This window comes from Oreochromis niloticus, linkage group LG22 (genome assembly GCF_001858045.2).
Source record: "Oreochromis niloticus isolate F11D_XX linkage group LG22, O_niloticus_UMD_NMBU, whole genome shotgun sequence".
Taxonomy (NCBI): Eukaryota; Metazoa; Chordata; class Actinopteri; order Cichliformes; family Cichlidae; genus Oreochromis; species Oreochromis niloticus.
In genome coordinates this window covers 5,795,150-5,814,029 of record NC_031985.2, presented here as the reverse complement: position 1 = coordinate 5,814,029, position 18,880 = coordinate 5,795,150, and the positions used below count along the sequence as shown (strand labels likewise).

Here is an 18,880-nt window from a genome sequence, read left to right as displayed (position 1 = left end):
TCACAACCAAAATAATCACCCTCTTTGTGGCATATCTCACCCAGTGACAGTCAGCGATTTCCCAGACTGATTGGAAATACACATTTTTCCCTTGACTGGTTGCAGGGACGTCACTGACTGGTCTCTAAGCCTTAGCCAGACATGCGCTGTCAGGAATCCGTCTTTTTTGTCTTTTGCAGTTTGATGAAATCATTTTAATGGAAATTTTAAAAGGAAATAATGAAAATGGATACTGTTGAGCCTTTAAATCAAAGGTCTTCTTAATATTCTGTTTAGGCTTTAACATTGCTCAAAGTAATACCAGACGATTTTGCAATTAGTGCACTTGTAATTAACCCAGCTTTATTACCACGCTCTCCCTCCCTTTTATCCTCATCAGTCATTTTCTCTTCCTTTAGAGCACAGCAGGCAGAGCAGCAGTTATTTTGATGGTGTTTGAAAAATACCTTTTTGGAAGTGTGAAATCTAAGAGAATTTTAATTCCTTTAAATATTTGATGATGCAGTCATTATTGATTATACTGCAATTATTTTATGGCATTAATGAAATTCTCTAATGTAACCAAGCAACAACCTTTGGGGCTGAAAAATGAACCCAAAGCAGAAGTGTCAAAAATTGCATTTCCTTGAATGGCCATTTGAGGGTGACAACAAAAGCGAGTCAGTGCCCATCGACGTGCATGTTAAAATCCCAAACTTCAGGCAGAAATAAACATGGGGCAGCTTCAAGTCGGGTTTGAAAAACTGTTTTGGTCTCTTTAGCGTTTTTCCTCCTTTCTGACGTTTGTATGCTGTGAAATTTCTTTAAATTTCTCATTTAATATAATGAGATTATATTGGAGTTTAAACATTTTCATTGTCAGCTGGGTGGTGAAACAATCAAATGTAGTCACTTCCTCCCTTTAGTTCAAGTGTTCAAGTGACTGAACTGGAAATCTTGACATTTAATTGCATTTTTAAATGTCGTTATCTGACAACTAATTTTGCCTTACTGTGAGATTAATTGCATTTACAGACCATCTATTAAATCTGTTATTGCCTTTCACTACTATGCCGATGACACTGTGCAGTTTTTGAGGCAAATTATTTTATTTGCATATTGCTTAGGACTAATAGTATGTACCTGCACATGTTAGATGGATTTTGCTAACTAAACGGACTAGCTGGCAACATAGTGCTTTATCCTCTCAAATATGGCCAATTAAGGGGCCAAAACCCTAAGGCAGCCATAAACTTCAACTTTGAGGCTTTGAAATGGCAGCTATACCCAAGTCATCATCACAAGCAGTAAAACCCCTCACGAGACCCCATATTATCTCCCTCATTCATAAATTAATTCAAGTCTGTGTTAAATCTAATGTCAGTGTAGTCTAATGACAATGAAGCTACATGGGCATTTTGAGATGTTTTGGTGCTTTATTAATTGCACAGTGCAAAACTGGCTGCACTTTTAAATGAGTCATGATACAAGTGTGCTGCCAAATGATGATCTGATGCTGATTGTTTTTGTTTATTTGTTTTTTTCTATAAAACTATCTTGTAATAACAGCCTGCAGGCATTGGGGAATACTGGCCCCAGTATTCAGGCATTTACTTCAATGTAAGTGTTCCTATTTTGATGGTTCAGCTAACTTGATGTTTTCCAAGATAATGACCTTTTTGATTTTTCCGACTTTTAAGGAACTAAAACTGTTCCTGAAGAGAATCATGTACGTTCTATGTGCCATTAATCACTCATTTTCATTTGTTATTATGCAGACAAGATTAATGCACGCCCACAGTATGTTTGGCTGTTTTGTTCATTAATGACCACTAATTGTTGGTGTATGTTTGAATCATATATGTTGTCAGTGTACATAATGTGTCCTCAATCCCAGCCAGCGCGCTCTTGGGCCATGCTGCCTTTTGTGCGTGTTCGCGTGAGCCTCATCCTCCCTCCAGCCTACATCACTGTAACCCCACCAACACCAACACCCTTCACACACACACACACACACACACACACACCAGTCCCACCTCCCTATACCCAAACTACAGTGAAGCCAATTCAAGCGATTCTCCGCAGTGCTGAAGAGCAGAGTGAAGTAAAGACGGAGAAGAAGGGGGAGGAGTGAGAGTGGGGGCAGCACAGAGAGGAGAAGAGGGGAGATTCGGGGAAACACGAGATAGAGAGGGAGAGCGTGTGCGTACCGAGAGCAGTGAAGAGAGAGACAGAGATAAGGGGGAAACTGCCAGTTTGGTACCCAGGCTTCCCAGTGCGCACAGATCTCGGCTGCACCGTCCGACCAGCTCTCATCTCTGCAGGGTGAGTAGCTTCAGCTTCTGCTGTCTTTTCAAACCGCACCTTCATTTTATTCATGTATCTCTCATTTCTTTCACGCCACTCAAACCACCTCCTTTTCGCATCTGTTTTAAAGCCGCTCACACTTTTTTGGGCTCGCCTCAGCGACCTCCGTGTCTTTGGATGCGCTCGTCAGGACTTTAGTTTCGGTTACATGGACGACAGATCATGCTCATGCCCATGACTGTCCTGGTGAAACATTTTTTATTCGCTAAAAAAGCCAAGGTTGTTGTATAAGAGAGTAATCTTTGTGCTCACCTCAGGTTGAGGAGGGAAGATGTGTTCTGTTGACAGCTGCTGATGAGCGTGTTTGCACGGCTGATTCCTCGCCTGTTAGTGGAGGAATGTTACTGTGCCGTGATTAGCGTGGTGCCTTTGGAAGGAGCGCGCTGTAAAATTGTACAGTCTGAATACAGTCTGGTGAACAGCACAGTAAAGCCGCTTGGCTTCGGCGCGTGGAGGAGAGAAAAAAGGGAGGCGGGGAGGCAAAGTGTGTGAGGTAGATGCGATCGTGTGACTGTATGCGTGCGTGTGTCAGAGAGGGAGGGGATGTGTGCACACATTTGTGTGTTTATGTGTATGTGCTCTAAAGAACTCTTGGCTGCTTCTTGGGGAACCCATCCTGTGATACTGTTCCAGCAGACTGCAGCACTTCTTATTGGGTCTCGCTCTCTCTCCTTACTTACCTATGGATAACGTACGTGTGCCGTTGTGAAGGAAAAAGGTAAAAATGTAAAGAAAATGTTATTTGTCATCTGCATTTTGGTTTTTACGGTTAAGCTTCTTCGCAAATGTGTCCTTTTTAATGATGAGTTTTAATTTGACACGATATCAGAATAGTTTTACAGACGTAAAAAGGCAAATTTGTAGAAATAAGTTCATGCTAATCTCTACAACATGAATTATTCATCTTCTTGATGGTTTGGTAAAGAGTTTGTATTAGCTCTTGCGGTGTGTAGGATGCAAAGTAGCGATGGAAAATTCCATGGCTACAATTTGCAAGCGCTCAAGGCACGAAACATGCAGGATGGTGATTTTTTTTGTGTTTTCAGTTACTCATTAGGTCCCGGTGATAGACAGAGTTAGCAATGTGGGTGGTTCGAATGGAAACTCAAATTGGCATTAAATTGGGTGTAATTTTGGTTGATAAGCTGTAAGAGAAGTGGTCGATTTTAATTAAAACTGAGATGACAACATGAACTCTACAACCTGAAATCTGCATCACTCAGAATTCCAGAAAATTAATATTTCCGTGTGAGAGCCATATTTTCTCCGCAGGCTGAGAGAAAGAGCAGCCAGAATTTGTGGTTTCTCCCTTAGAAGGCACAAATCAGAAAGGCTTTAATTTCTAACAGGAGGCTCTAATGGAAGCAAGTTTGTCTCAGTATGTCCACCCAGCACCAAGAACTCACTTCATGTTAGTATAATAAAAAAAAATCTGTGTAAGACTTATCACAACAGTGATAGAAAGTCCTTTTCAAAAAACAAAAGCTAATAAAAAACTAAATGACAAACTTCAAGTTCCATGGATAAATTATGAATTCGGTTGTTGTATAATATTAAAAATGGATCTATGTAGGACTCAAGTGCAACACTGAGAATAAAATACAGTGTACTTAAGAATAAAATATCTGAAAATAAATATAACACACTTTTAGATAGAAAGATAACAAAATTCGCTCTAAAGCTGCCTCCCATAAATACCAGTCCTCCTTTAGTTAGCATGTTCCTGCAGGTGTCACAGAGAGAAATAAAACAGTTTCTGACTTAGCAACATTGTACTAGTTTAGGAGGCAATCACAAATTTGTTTCACCAGTTCAGTATCTGACCAATTATGGAATATGGTCACAACCACCCCCACCCTTCTGTAGCTCACGTATGCTTTGGACGAAGTGGACGAAGGAAATTTCTGGCACAACTTCCAAAGTACATGTCCTACTCCATATAAGAGATTGAAGTTCCAGGAACACTTGTAGTATGAAGAAAGACTTTAATACTTGGATGTAATGAAATTCCCTTCTGACTTATAGCCTAGAAGAATGTTTTCCTTATCTGAAGAAAGACACTTATTGTAAATTTCTGTGCTTAAAAAACGTTTATTGTAAAACTTTCCAAAATGAATTAAACCTTCCAGAATGCGATGAAGCAGCTGCTATGACTTTACATGTACATCCAAAACATTTATACTGTGTTCAAGAAATATCATCTGAACTTAAACACGGGCCAGGCTGCACTTTCATCCTGTACTATTTTGTACAAGAAGATGGTGCAGTGGATAAATGTAATCTTTATGCTGTGTGCGTCTTTTACTTCAGAAGTCAGAACTGGGAATGACGTCATTCCCATGTTCACTGTGCTGCAGCAGTAGTAGCCAGCAAAGCAAGGAAAAAACATGAGTTGTTGTGCTCCCTAGCAGATAGAACCATTCACACAACACTAACAATACAACACAATACCTGTCTTTTTGTTATTTTTTCCACAGTTAAAAACACCACTGATGCACATTCACAGATAGAGCATGGTCAGTGGTCTGTGTGCAGTGAATCACAAGCACACAAACACAGTAGTACAGATCACAAGTGTTACAGTTTTACTACCATTTATGTCCACTGATCCCAACTTTGGATGACAAAGTTGGGATTGCTGGGGCTTTGCTGAATTTCCAAGTGAGAAGTTCGACTTTAGGTGCAACTTCCCACTTCAGTCTGAACACAGCAATTTTTAACCTTGCAGAAGAACACATTCTCATATACAAAGCCTTTTAAAGAACTGGGAATATCACTATAGAAAGAAACAATTAAAAAGATGTTGCCCCATGTGAGGGAAAAGTTTATCTAAAAATTTTAAGGGGTAAAAAAAAAAAGTTTATTTTTTTAAAGTATGCATTCAAAAACCTGAAACTAACAGATGCACAACACAAAAACAATGCTGCATAATAATTATGCTTTCTGTGTGCGCCTCACTGTCACATTGTTATAAACACAAAACAAGGTTAGCCTTAGTGGTTAGCATTATTTTGTTCTGTTCTGTAGCAGGTGGTATCTGGAAAACACACTTTAAACAACAATTAAGTTGATAACATAATTGGAGATCAAAGGCCATCAAATATGTTTAAAATGTTCAGATCATCTAAAACTAGTTGGTGTCATTCCCCAAGAATCAAATATCAAATGGTTCCTAGATTACTGTAACAAACCACCGAGCAAGCTAACAAGGAGAAGCAGAGACCAGTTCTCCCGATGCAAACCAAACGTGGTCCTGTACAGCAGACAAGGTGGTCAGGTATAGCAGACAACTGTTAACTTCTCTGCACATGTTTATAGACCTGTGGTTGTATGAGACAGGAGGTATCATTATCTTCAGTAGGCGTGCTGTTCTCTGAGGTGAGGTGAAATGAATCATAGTCTAACTTCAGTTGTTTAAACAGCTGATTGATGGTATGAGTCACTGACAATGGCAGGGTCAGTGCTTCATCTCCCACTGGGGTTACTCAAGGTACTGTAAAGTGCTTCAGACAACACTGCTGTCGTTGAAAAGCCCACAACTTAAACTACAAGATGAAGTTTAAATTGCACCTGCAACGTTAGTAAAATTAAATTAAAATGATGTAACTGCAAACCAGTGTGGTTACTGTTGTTACTTAAATGAAAAGTCCATTCTAATTTAAGGAGTAGACAGTGACTGTAGTTCGGTATTAACCGGTTATAATGTTAATAATGACATAACACTTTTATCTTATTAATATGACATTGTTAAATGTTCTTTCAAGACCGACAATAACAAAACTTGGTTCAAAAATATTGTATATTGTAACCCAGGGCTTCAAATAGGATTGAAAGCTACACAGTAAGACCAACATCATATGACATGAGAATATACTTCTGAATTCTTTAAGACGACTATAGAAGAGCTATAACAACTAAAACAGGATAGATGGAAAGCTGCCCCATAATTGATCATTTTCTGAGGGGATATTTTGCAGTATCCAGCGCCCAGAGTGAGTCATTGAACTCTTGGAATCGTACAGTAACAGCAAACTGATCTGAAACTGAGTTGATCCTTGAAGGCACTGCTCTGTCTGCAAATTTAAGAAAATGTCTTTGTCTTTTTGCAACTAGGCTGTGCTGATAGTTACTAATGAATGAAGAAGAAATGAATGAATTAAGAATGCAGAAGAAGAAATGATGCTATGTTTTAGGAAGGTGATGTGGGGTGGTTGGTTTGGTGTCAGACACTGGAGATCCTACCTTTTACCATTTTCAATCATTTGTCTGTTTCTTCTTAACTACAAATTCAAACTTAGACAAGAGTCAGCATGTCCGTTTGTAAAGACTTTGAAAAACATTTCCAGGTTCAACATGTGATAACAAAACAGAAACATGCATCAAAAGTAGATCGCCCATTTTGCTGTTAGTTTGAAGGAGTGGCTGAAATTAGGTTAAAGATATACCAGAGGAAGGGACAAAAAACAAAAGTGTTTCCAAACCCTTTGTTTAGCATGTGTATATATAAAAGCAAGAAGGCTAGCATTACCATGACATTATACACATTAACACAGTTGTGCTTGTGATAGCTGTGCTGCTAACATTAGCACTACCATCAGTGACAAATATGGACACTTCTTTCAAACTAACCCAGTTTCAGTGCACGTGTAGATGACGGATATCAACTCACACAGTGCCGTGTTCCTGTTCCAGCTGAGCACTTAAATATTAAACCACCAGGCCCTTAAGTTGCAGCACAGTATTGTACTGTGATACAAGATTTACTTATATAATGATTCGATGTGGCATCTCTAATCTGAGGGAAGCAAGCCAAAATAAAAGCCCCATCCCATCAAAAAGGCCACTAGCAAAATAAAGGCTCAGGGAAAGTAATATGGACCTATATAATACTCAGGCACAGTAGCCTCCTCCAGGGTGTATTTTTGATTTCTCTCTAACTGCTTCAGGATCTTGTCCTCTATTCTCTGGTAATCCTGCAAATGTGCATAAGGGATCACTTCCATAATATTATTAATACATAATATTGTAGGAAACAAGAAGTACACAAGAACACTTGGTAGAAAAGGTCACACCCTCCATATCTTATTTTACTTAAAGCCAAGCATTCTGAGTGGGTGAGCTTATGGGATTGTCAATAGCAGTCCCAATCTCCTATAATTCTATAATTATAAATGCATGAGATGAAGGGCTTTCCAGTGTTTGAAATCTGACTAAACCAAGGCTAGCTATAAATTGCTAGCTTTGCACCCATCAGCAGTGTTGCATTTTCAGTGTTTGAATTATGCAAGGTCAGTTCGTCTTCAGGCCAGTCACAGCTCAGTGTGACCTCAAACCCAAATTATACGAAATTCACACTGAAGGTGAATGAAACTGTGTCTGACTGGACATGGAGAGATTCTTTTCAGGGTTTTGTGAATGCTGCTCTGCACAGACATGCACTGCAGGATGTGTCACAGTTAACGCTGCCTGCCTGCCAGCCCTGGTGCATGCATGTGTGTGACATAGTATTTGTGTATGCGTCCGTGTGCGTTCGTGTGCGTCTGTGTGCGTGCGTGTGTGTGTGTGTGTGTGTGTGTGTGTGTGGACTCAGTTTTTGGGCCAAGGTCTTTCCCTCTAAGCTCTCATTCATTTTTCTTCTTCTTCCTCTCTTATTCTTTCACTGCATGTCTGCTTGTCCCTACCTGTCTTTAGCACAGTAGTAGACAGTCTCTCATAGGCTCCTTCTACTGTGCGTGTGTGTTTACCTGCTGCATAAGCTAATTATATTTGTCAGTCCAGCAGTCGTTCTACAACCTATGGGATGACATTTGTTTCCCAAAGTACCGCTTTCTTGTGGCTCCCTCAGCTAAATTCCATGAAAAGTCTTAAAGAATTGTGATGCTATTTTTACGTTGTTTTCCTCCTTCACCCTTCTCTCCTTCCACATTCTCTCTCCTTTTTTCTCCTTTTCTTTTTCCTTCCTGATGTAACTGCTTTCAGAATTAATTTCCTCCTTTTCACCCTGATCTTCTTCTCCATAATCCTTTTGACCAGTTCTTGTGTGTAATAGCACACAGTCCAACCCCTTCCTTTGCTTCTTTATTCCATTTATAACTAAATCTGGAGTTCTTTCATGCAGTAGATGCATCTGACCTTCTAGCCCTTATGTTTTCTTCTTCCTCTTCTTCCCTCTTTTCCCTCTCTTCTTCTTTATGTGTTCTTTCATTCTTTCTATCTTTAAATATCTCTCTTTCCCTGTCAGTTGGCATGAGGCTCTCAGTGCTGACAGAGGGACATATTGCCTTCTCAACAGAAAACAACCCTCCACCCCACCCCCAGCATTAGCTAACTAACCTGGGAACGCCATCTGCGGAGCCCGGCACCATGGGACACGTGGACGTTTCGTGGTGCTCAGCAGTTGCTTTGCCTTGCTCCATAGTGACCTATCGCTGCTGCAGAGTCTTTTATCTGTTTCTTGTTTTAATTATTTGCCAGTTCCTGATATTTCAGTCCTCTCAGGGTTTTCTGAACTAGAAGTTTCCTGGAAGTCATAGCGAATGACAGCTACATTAAATTTGATGTGGGTGAAAAAATGCAGTCGTGATGCCCAAATTCAGTACTACATAACAGTGAGTCACCAAAAGATAATTATCAAACAAAACACTAATTTAATTAACTTGTTTAATTACTTATATAGTATTACAGTATAACTTTTATCTGAGGATGTGATGATCTACTTGATTGTTTTAAAGCTTTCTTTGCTCCATGCAGTTTTTAAGTCTAGTTTAAATTTCTGCTTCCAGCATTTATGATTTTATTTTGTAATCCTATCCTGTTTTACACTTTAGTAATTTCTGCTGTATTTGGTTTTCCATCAGTATTCAGGCACCAGAGCTCAGTCAGCTCACGAATCTTCTATCGTTTATCCACTTTTTTCCTTTTGTCCCCTACATGATTTTTTGTTAACACTGAAGTGAGATTTGGGTATTTAGGTCTGCCCAACACCAGGAGGGAAACAGTTTGCAGTGTGACAAACTTCCAACAGAGTAAAAAAACCCAGAATGAAGCATTTATAAACTTGTGAACTGAAACAGTGAGCATTTCATGAGAACAAACGGTGACAGTGGCAACAAGATATGAGGTGCTATCAACAGGAAAAACAGGAAAACTGCAGCATCCCGACACGTAGCATGACTACATGTGCAGCGAGAGTTTTGTCACTAAAAGGTGAAACATTTAAATGGCAGTTTTAATGCTGTATTGCTGTAAATTCAACTAAATTATTTTGACACAGTTTAAACTACATGAAAGCGGCTTAGCCAAAAACTGTAGCATTATAACACTGATAGCATTAAAGTTCACTATAAAATGGAGTATTTCAATTATGTTGCGGACTGTTTAGCAAGTAGCGTTTTCTGTTCTTTTTCCTTTACCCTTTGTTCTGCCACTTGATTGTGCTGTTTGCCAAAGCTGGAATAAATTATGACCTATGAGCCTGTCGTCCTACATCCGGATCTTCTCACTGATATGTTACATCTTGGTAAATTCAAATCCATTTAAACTTATTTGCCTTTTTTAATTAACAGCTGCAATGCCGTTCTCCTGATTTGACCACGAAAATCATTTTAGCATAAGCTGCTATGAAAATGAAAGTTAAATAAACCCTCTGAACATTTGCTTTCAAATTGTAAAGAATTCCTTTCTCAGTGAAACCCAGTGTCTTTACAGCTGAGATTAATCCCTAATTATCTTCAAAATTAAACGTTTTTATCAAATTCAGCTCAGTCCAGCTTGTCATTGTGTGTCACACAGGACTACAATCATAACTTTGTTCATTTAGTAATAAGTACAATTACCAACACAAATGCAACATCATAATCACCTTTAAAGAGGTTTTATAGTAGATAAAAACCATCTCTTGACTGTACTGCACAATGGCCTTCTTATTAAGTAAATGGCCTATTTCCAGAAATTAATTCAAATATTCAAAGCTCCTGATTAAGAGGAACTTATTATCACTCATACACTGACAACCCTGTTTTAATGCCTTAATTAGTAAGGGACACTAATTCATTAAGATGGACTTCATTGAGGATACTTCTGAGCTTCCAATAAAATTGGAATTAGCAATAAGTTCAAATTAAAATATTAATTGTCATAAGGAATATTGGAGCCATTTGCTTGGTAACGAAGAAGATTTCACATTTTGGGATGTGCATCTTTAACATTTTGTACTGAAGGATCATAGGTGATGGGCTAACAGTGTTTCAGGTGCATGACTGTGATAATTCACTGTACCTAAGTTATAGACTCTAGAGCTCAATCTCAACAAAAGTTTGGCTTCTGGGGATAAAGATTTACAGGAAATGGTTATTTAATTGATTGGACTGGAAACTATGGTGAAGACGGGTCTTTGTTAGTACTATTTTATAATTTATGGGGAAAAAATATTGACTTTAGCAGAAAACAAATGGTTTAAGAACACCATGATACCCTCTTCATTTCTTCTGGGTAAGTCAGTGTTGGGTCAGCATTGCAGTTCTTGTCAGGTCAAGGTAGTGTTTGAACAAACAACTACTGAGTCAGCATTTAAGAGAAGACGAGCGTAAACATTTCAGTTCAGTACATATGATAGTGCTTTTGTCAAAACACACCTAAGCAACATAAACAAAAAGTTGAGAAAGTGTAATTTGTCAAAGGAGTGGAAAATCAGGGACGTAGAGTGTAATGAAAGATTTTCAGCACCGCAGCAGTGGACAGCTCCTCAAAATGCTGCACTGCTGGAATCTCCAGAAAATGTTCTATTAAATGTTCATTCACGATTCTACAGCAGGAAATCATTGAAAGAGCAAAAACAATACCCCCAAATTATTAATTATGGTTCAAAAATGATCATTATAGGCTGAATTTAAAGTGTCCTTATTTGATTCTCTGCATTCCAATTAGAAAAAAAGTGAACTCAGGACTAGTTTTGGTATTAAAATTAGATTATATTGCATTATTTATGCCTCAAAGAGCCTCAGATGTAGGTTAAATGACTGACAGGCATAACATAACTTTTTGTTTCTTTTTAAATACATTATCATCATTTACATTTGAGAAATACAAACCAAAAATGTTTTGAAATAAGTCCTGTTAAAAACATTTTTCCACTTTGTTTTTTAACATTTCTTTTACATCTGTGTTCAGTCCTTTTCTAACCGCTTCATTAATCCACCTTACCTTTATCCTCCTTCTTTTCTCCCATTAAACTTTTCCTCTTCTTTCTGTCTCTCCTTCCTTCCTTTATAACTTTCCACCTCTTTAGAAGGTTGCTTCCCATTACACTCCTTTTAATTGCTGCCTTTCTTTACCTCACCTCCTATTTTCTTCTCATTCCCTTCTTAACCATCTATGTCCCATCTGTCCTTTCTTCCCCTTCACCTTTTATCCTCCACCCTCTCCAACCCTTATTATGTTCCCTTATAATCATTTCCCCTTTTTTCCACCCACTTTCCACTTCCCACTTTCCCTTCAGTCCTTCCTTCCCACATCATTACTTCAGGCTGTTTGTTTCTTAGCACCTCTTCTCTATTCATCTGTAATTCATTACATCGCCTCTGCTCCTGGATTGTCCCTGCACACACATAGTTAGCAGCATGGTGCAACCTGGGAATTGTGGTTGTATTCTCAAGGCTTAAACTACAAAGAGAACCTCATCCCAGCCCATTTGTTGTCTGCTATCTCAGCAAACACAGGCCTGGTAGTAGTGTGTGTGTGTGTGTGTGTGTGTGTGTCTGTGTGTGTGTGTGTGTGTGTGTGTGTGTGTGTGTGTGTGTTTGTGTGTGTTTGACAGAGAGAGAGAGTGAGAGAGTAAAACTCTCAGAAACATTTTTGCATTGACCCAGCAGATCTTGTCCTCCAAACCCACATTTCTTCAAGCTTCTGCCTCTCTAGTGTTTTAAAGCTACCTCGTGACCATGACCAGAATGAGAATTAAACCATTTTATTAATCCCACAAGGAAATGCTTTCTAAAGATGCTCAATTCCATTACAAATATGAACAACAGAATATATGAAGATGAAGAAAAATGTCAACTCAGTCCAAGGAGCAATATACTAAAATATGAATTCCATATAAAGTTCAAACAGTGGTTTAAAATACTTTTTGTAGAAAATTAGATTTTTTTAAAAATCAAGTTTACAAATGGTAGTCTCAGGGACTGAAAAAATGTCCCAAAAACCGCAATTCCGTAATTGGCCACTAGAGGCTGACTGTAAAAGAAGTCAGTACCCTGTTTAAATGTTATACTCTGGTACTGCCTTTCATTTACAGCAGCTGTACCAGTAATAAACCTTATTTAAAGTTCATCTGTTTACATTTTTATTAGGGTTTAAATTTTACATTAGTATGGATGCGACCGCTTTAACTGCACAGTGGATGCTGACACAGGAAGCTGTCACACATACTTTACATAAAGGATGGATGCACATTCAAGCTTTAAAAGTGAAGGCATTGAGGAAATGTCTTCAACCAGATTTGTTTTATTATTCTTTTTAATCACCATCATGGAACAACTTCTATAAATGCAATAAGTCGGACTCTTATGTAAAACTAAGGACAAAGAAAAGTTGTCTCACTTTAGCACCTCAGTACACACGTTATGGTCTCAATCGTGAGATTCAATTCTTTTTTAAAATAACATTTTTTAAGACTCAAAAAGGACAATAAAGCACAGCTTTCTTCAGACCACTTTGTGATTGACGAGTTGCCGTTGTATTAGCTCGCAGTGTCTCTCTGTATCTCAGTGAGATCTACTCACTGCTCACTACGTCTGCTGTCAGGTCCCTCGGTCGTGACGCAGGAATCTGAGTTTTATAACTTCACTTTGGGTTTTAGGAAGTTAACATTTCTGATGCATTGTGTGGATGACCTATGTTGGACTTTTGTTTACTTTCTGTTTTGTGACTCTTTATGGATTTAGTATTTTCTGAGTTTCTTTTCTTGTTGTTTTGTTATATTTGACTTAAAGGTTGGTTCCCCGGTGTCCCAGTTTCATCAGCATTTGCTCTTTGTTTTTCCACGTTCCCCTGTCTAGTCCTTGTGTTCTCCACTATGTCAAATTAATGTCAAATGTCAAATTAACCCTTGTTCCCCATTCAGGTCTGTCTTCCTGTTTTTTTTTGTGGTAACTGTTATTTTCCTTGGCTTGTGTTGTGTTTACTTCCCTTTCCTTGTTATGTCTATAGTTTCCAACCATGCGTCCCACCTGTTTCCTTTCACCTTTAATTATCTCACGTGTATTTATCGTCTGTGTTTCCCTCTGTTTGTGTCTGTTTGTCATGTCCAGATGGTAGTGTCTTTCTTTGGTCTGCATCCCCACTGTTTTTACTTTGAATCAGGTTCCTGCTCAGCAAATGTTTCAGTTTTTGTTTGCTTTTGGACTACCAGCAAAAAGGTTGTGTTTTTGACTTTGAGTCCTGTCATCTGCATCGAGCCCCTAATCCTGCTTGTCGCACTGCCAAATCTGGTTTCAGAAGAGCAAGGTGGAAATGTCCATATTTTAGATAGAGTCTGTAAGTTGCTACCAGTACCTGTCTAGGCTTCACCTCTGCTATATCAAGTTACTGAACTGTTCTTCTCAGTAGTGATTGTAGTACTTAACAAATACAAAATAACCCGACTCACTACACAGTTAATTGTAGCTTACTAACAGCTGATCTGAGAAGTTTGTGGTTTAGTTCTGTAGTGAGATCAAATTTAGCATTTTTTAGTTAATCAGTGGTAATTAACAGGCGTCTGTCTCTACGTGGCGCACCCATATAGTCTAACCAATCTCATTAGCATTAGCTGATAACTTAGCATTCCATTTCCTAAACCAAATATGATGATGTCTAAATCAGAGAACTAAAGATGAGGTTTCAGAACCACAAACCTGTGGGTCATGTGACTGCTTTCATCACTGATTTACGGTCTTTGAAAATTTACCACAAACTTCTAACATAAGTCAGTACTAACAAACTAATTCCTCCAAATGAAGAAACACAGTTTAGAGTGAAACAATTAAATACCCACAGAAGGCAAATAAATAAATAAAATAAAATAAAAAAATAAAAACATGACAACTTTTTCATGTTTTTTGCCTTTCAGTACAAACATTTCAGACACGTAGGTTAGTTAGGACAACTATCTACTCTGTAGTGCATCGCCACCAGTCTGAAAGTCATTACATTACGTGTGTTTTCATCAACAGAGTGTGAAAAGGCCTGAATGAAGTAATCTAAAAGCCCACAGAGTGAGACAGTTATCTGAGTCCCGCAGGTACTCGACTGTGTCTCTTCTGGTCTAAGTGGTGGATGGATTTTTGTGTTGTGAGTCAGCAGCACTGAGCGCCTGATTGCCTCTCGTGTTGAGCCTGACATTTGCAGCACTAAGACTGATGCTTATTTACTTGAGCACCAATCACCTTTGTCTTTTTCAGAGGATGTGACTTTGGGAGGCAGTGACGTCTCTGAAAGTGTCCGTGACGTCTTACTCGACTGTGCAGAAAAGAAAAAGTCACTGTACTCGCTTTGTTTTTCCTTTTTATAACAAGTCAAGATATAACTCTGACTGTGCGTGTGACTGCAGATTTTGTATATTTTGAAGTCATGTATTTATACTGATGTGCATGTGTTGCCTGAAAAAATAATGTAGGTTATACTCTCTACAGTTTGTTCAAATTTTAAAAATACATAACATTTTCACAAGCTTAGCTATTTGAGACCTTTGTTTGGTCCTTGTCCGAGTTCTTAAAGCTGAAACTAAACTAGTTTTTATTAAAGTCAGGTATTGATACTCCCCAGAAATTCTGCTTCTGTGCACATCCTCCTCGTGTCTCCTGTTTGTTTGCAAGCTCCTACACGTGTGCACTCGCACGTACACCATCATATACTTAGTGCCATCATCTTCGCAGGAGGTTTCTGTTGATGGATGTTTTACCATATCAAATATTTGTAATGAGTGAGTCATGCTTGGGTGAGCGACTCTTCTCTGACACTGCTGAATGTGCTCTGCACCGTCTTACTTGAGCGATGATGTCACGCCTCACTCTTCCTCTTGCTTCCTATCGCTTCAATTCTGATCTTGTCTCCTGACTTAATTTTGTTCTTGGCTGGTCTCTTATCGGCTTCTCTCTTTTCAGCCTCACCTCATAAACAGCATCATAAAAGTCAGTGTACCTCCTTTAACGCCCTGTTTTCACTGTTATTTATTAATAGTAATGCATGAAAACCGTTCAGTGTAACCATAAATATCCTCTTCAAAAGAGCAATGTCTGCCTTTTATATGAAATTAAAATGTTTTTGAAACTGGAGACGACTTTTGTTGTAAGACCTGCAGCAGTGAAGCTGCTGCAGTTTCTGCAGACTCCTCTCACTAAGTTCACGGAGTTCAGCAGGTTGACTTGTGTTCTCTGTTTGATGGTAAAATCTAAAATTAATTGCATAACTTTGTCATTGTTATCTTTTTTTTAAAGCCCCATTACACTTTTAAAAGATTGGTCCAAAAATAATGCAGATACTTTGCAAAGTAAAAGGCTTAATTTCTGTGTTACACTATTATGTGTTGCTTCAGAGCAATAAAGCCATTAATTTAAATTTAAAGCCCGTCAGGTTTTAGACGGGTAAATTTAAATGCCTGGGTTTAGTTGCTTAAAATATAAATGCACTTAATGCAATTTGAATAAAATGGCCTGATTTTGAAAAGTAAACGACATTGTTTGAAACTTGTGAACATGTATAAAGAAAGGTACAAAATAATATGTGACTGAAGTTACATGATATGTGGAGACAAGAAACACTTCTAAATTTGTCTTGTGTTATTTCTAAACAGCATTATAAAGACCAGCTGCAAAATGTGTCTTTAGATATCTTTAGTTGACAGAGATGACAAATCCTGTTAGACTTCCCTTATATATGTACATGATGCTATATGTATAATGTACATATATCTGTATGTGTGCAATGTAAATATGTCTACCTTCTATGTCCACCGACCTCTTCACACAGTGAACAAGGGAGGTTTTGCTCTGCCTCAAACTAGCAGTTGTCTTGACTTGAACCCTCAACAAAGGAAAACAGAAGTTCCACTGAGCCCGACCCTTTTAGGCCTCCACAAAATACAGAGACCTTACCTTTGTTCTACTCCCCCACCATATTACAGGGACCTATTCAAAGTAAATCCTGCACATAAATCTCTCACTTTGCCTTGTGAAGCTTTTAATGTTTGACCTGTCTTATATACATGATGCTATTTGTGTAAGGTATAACGTCATTGTTAGTTTGAGGAAGTGCAGAACCTCACTGTGTTCCCTTGTTCACTGTGTGCAGGGGTTTGTAGACATAGAAGGGAGAATACTGAAAATGTTCTGTGGAAAGATAAACATCAGAAGTGGCTGATCATACCTGCTCTAACAGGTGTGCTCGTCTCTCTTCTCCTTCATATCACGTATTTCCATAATAAATGTCTCCTGAGAGATTATTTCATCTCCTGGATGACTGCATCTCATTTTCTCTACATGAGGAAAAAACTGGTTTTACAAGATTTCCAAAACACAAAGACAAGAAGGAAAAAAACAGGTGTGCGATTCTGATTCTAAAATTGATCTTATCATAAATCGGTGCTTGATACATGTGTTGTAACTGAGGATCAGGCGCTCAAACTGTGCATACATGTGTATCCTGTATCAGAGCTGAGCTGCATGCCATTTTGTTTGTCATGAGTAAAGCCCATGGCAATTATTGAACTGCATTAACATGATTCAGCCTCAGCTTTAATTAATGGTTCCCACTGTACGGTGCTGAAGGTGAATTGGACTGCAGGTGGCCTGCCAATTAGTATAATTTTATGCATGCTCGTAGCAGAGACAGTTGGGTTATTTCTCTAATTTATGTCCGTATAAAAGTAGCTCACAGTTGAAAATTGAAAGCTGGTTTTCGAGCATGTCCGCTGCCTCAGTCCTCAGCATGTTGAATGTGGCCTCCATTTTGACTGGATGTATGAAGCGCTGTGCGTGTTTGTGTGTACATGAGACCAGGATGTTTCTCAGCTTGTCAACAGTTGATGTGATACATGGCAGAGGCAGCGTTTCTGCCACCTAGTGAGCGCCAACCTGCAATGCATGCTTGGTGTGAGCCTGACACAGTGGATACGAGAAGAAGCTGATCAGCCAGTCACAGTGTGAGCTTTGCCAAAATTATTTTGGCTACTTACTGATCCTCAGCAGCATCCAAAAGATTTAAAAACAAAACAAAACTGTGACCAGACCACAGTTCACTTATAGTTTTAACTATTAGTGAAAATAATTTATTATTTACCAAACCTTTGCACCTTCCATATTTTTCTTTTATTTGTCAAAGATTTTTTCCACTCTTCAATTCCACACTGATTTAACTGTGTATATATGCAATGAATTAACTTTGAGATATTCTGATTATTGAATGAATGAACTTTGAAGAGAACATATTTTAGACACAGCCTTTCATTCTCAAACGAACAGGACCTGAGTTACTGTAGGATGAAAGTTATCGCTGTTCTCCCTCTCACTCGTCAAATGATATGTTTTGTTTCTCCTTTGCAGGAGATGACTTGTTAACTCCTCAAGAAACTTTTCTTCATTTACTTTCTGTCATTTTTTGCTGATATCAAAATATTTCCGAGCGTAATTTGTCGCATCGCTGTCTTTTCTTAACTTTCTTTCTTTCTTTTTTTAATTTACAGGCCCACTTTTCAATCTTTGCAAATTTTACAGTCTTTAAAGTGTGCTACCTACATATATTTTTTTGCAAAATCATCTTAAATATCTTAAAAATTCAGGTTTGCTATAAACATTGCTATTTTACTTCAACAATATGTCTTTTTTCAGAGGGACGAACAGAAAATATCCAAAATGTGCATATAAGTGTTGTACATTTATAATAAGACAGCAATTTCTGATTTATGGAGAGATACAAAAAGACATTTTTAAAGCTCTTAAAATATTTGACTTTAATATGAATTTAACAAAGAATGTTAAACACTGGATAAAGATAGGTGCAAAATTTCAAGGTCTAGTCTTGAAAATGATGGATTTTATCACATATTTAGAGAGAAAGTGTTGCATTTGTGTATTTAAGGATCCAGCTTCATAAAATGAAAAATATTTGTGAATTGTTGCTTGATGTAAGCAATTAAACTGAAAGTTTTACTGCTATTCAACAAGAAAGTGGTTCATTCTGAAGTTGTCATATTTCATAGCTGAGATCAATGAAACTCAAGACAGATTAAAATCATCGTCCACTCTTGTATGCATGTCCCTGAACTCCTGCACTGCATGTGCACATTTCAGTGTGTAAAAATCAATGAACAATCAATTTGTGTGTCCTCGTCATCTCTTATTTTCCACATTTTCTTTAACTGACACCACAGAAATCATTAGATAATGCTGACCTGTGTCAGGGGCACCACCAAGGGGGGCCAGGGGGCTGTGGCCACACCCCAGATTCTCCCGCCCCCCCCCCCACCAAGACTTTTCTAAGTTGTTAATACTTTTAATAA

The 18,880-nt window shown here is 38.3% G+C and overlaps 1 protein-coding gene across 2 annotated transcripts in view; it reads left to right on the top strand.

Annotated features, from left to right (window-relative positions):
• Positions 1-2,014: 2,014 nt before the first annotated feature.
• Positions 2,015-18,880, top strand: part of cacng7a (calcium channel, voltage-dependent, gamma subunit 7a) — a 42,619-nt gene continuing 25,753 nt past the window's right edge. The window contains exon 1 of one of the 2 annotated variants that reach the window (XM_003452717.4): positions 2,015-2,304. The gene's annotated coding sequence lies outside the window, so the exon portion shown is untranslated. Of the gene's footprint in view, positions 2,305-2,934; positions 3,065-18,880 lie in introns of those variants that run through there. The other variant, XM_005457557.4, reaches the window with a different exon arrangement.